This window comes from Meles meles, chromosome 4, assembly GCF_922984935.1.
Source record: "Meles meles chromosome 4, mMelMel3.1 paternal haplotype, whole genome shotgun sequence".
Lineage (NCBI taxonomy): Eukaryota > Metazoa > Chordata > Mammalia > Carnivora > Mustelidae > Meles > Meles meles.
Window position 1 is genome coordinate 65188323 of NC_060069.1, and position 1718 is coordinate 65190040.

Genomic DNA, 1718 nt, shown 5'->3' on the forward strand with positions numbered 1-1718 from the left:
TTTAAACAGAGAAATATATATACAATAAAAAGAATGAAAAGGACATTCTAGAACTTAAAAATACTATGTATGAAAAAAAAAATTAGGACACCTGGTTGCCTCAGTTAAGTATCTGCCTTCACCTCAGGTTATGATTCCAGGGTCCTAGGATCAAGCCCCACATAGGGCTCCCTGTTCAGTGGAGAGCCTGCTTCACTCTGTCTCTCTGCTGCCCCCCTACTTGTGAGCTCTCTCCCTCTCTGTCAAATAAATAAGTAAAATCTTTTTTTTTTTTTTATCATGAAAAAACTGTATTTAGATTTAGCCAGCTGGACTCAGTTTAGATGATCCCAATTTTGTTGGCAACATCCAAAGCATCATAGTCAGGGGCCAGTCGAACGTATGCCTTCTTCTCTCCATCAGGCCTGATTAAGGTGTTGACCTTGGCTACATCAATGTCATAGAGCTTCTTCACAGCCTGTTTGATCTGGTGCTTGTTGGCCTTGACATCCACAATGAACACAAGCGTGTTGTTGTCTTCTATTTTCTTCATGGCTGACTCAGTAGTCAGGGGGAACTTGATTATGGCATAGTGATCAAGCTTGTTTCTCCTGGGGGCGCTCTTTGGAGGGTATTTGGGCTGCCTTCGGAGACACAAAGTCTTGGGTCGTCAGAACGTAGGTGATGTGCGGATCTTCTTCTTTTTGTGTGTGTGTGTGTGACTGTGGACGCCTTTCAACACCGCTTTCTTGGCCTTCAAAGCCTTTGCTTTGGCTTCGGCTTTGGGAGGGGCAGGGGCTTCCTTCTTAGCTTTCGGCGCCATCTTCGTAAAAGGGCTGAATAAGTAAAATCTTTTTAAAAAAACTCACTGGTTGAGCTTAATAGTGAAATGATGGAAATGACTAAAGAGTCAGGAAACTTGAAGATAGAACAATAGACATCATCCAATGAAAAGAACAGAGAAATTTTAAAGAAAATAAACAGTGTAAAGCAATCTCAAAAGGAGAACAACAGAATGGAGCCAAAAATATTTGAGTAATGAACAGTGGTTGGAATTTCATGTATTGCCAGTGGTATGCAAAATGGTGCACCGACTTTAGAAAAGAGTTCAGATCCTTAACTGATAAACATATACTTACTATAGAAACCAGCAATGCTACTCCTAAGCATTTACCACAAGAAATAAAGGCATAGGTCTACACAAAGATCCTTATGCAAATGTTCAAAGCAACATTATTTCATAACGACCTCAAACTGGAAACACACTAAATGTCCATTAACTGTTGAATGAACAAGGTGTATTGCATCCATATTTTGAGATACTACACAGCAATAAAAAAGACTACAGTATTAAAAAACACACTGTAGGGGCACTTGGATGGCTCAGTTGGTAGAGTGGCCAACTCTTGATTTTGGCTCAGGTCATAATCTCAAAGTCCTGGTATGGAGCCCTGAGTCTGTCTCTATGCTCCATGGGGAGTCTACTTGAGATATTTTCTCTCTTCCTCCCCCACTGCCCTTCCCCCTAGAGCACATTTGCACACTCAAACTCTCACTTGCTGTCTCTCAAATAAATCTTTAACACACACACACACACACTACAAAAATAAATCTCAAAAACATTACACTAAGTGGAAGATGTCCAACACAAAAGACTGCTTGCTTTATGATTTTACAGATAAGAAATTCTAGAAAATGATAGATGAGAAGAGGAAATGATAAAGGTTAAGAAATCTTTC

At 40.0% G+C, this 1718-nt stretch overlaps 1 pseudogene; it reads right to left on the minus strand.

Annotated features, from left to right (window-relative positions):
* Nucleotides 1–319: 319 nt before the first annotated feature.
* On the minus strand, nt 320–810 carry LOC123940506 (annotated as a pseudogene).
* Nucleotides 811–1718: the final 908 nt, after the last annotated feature.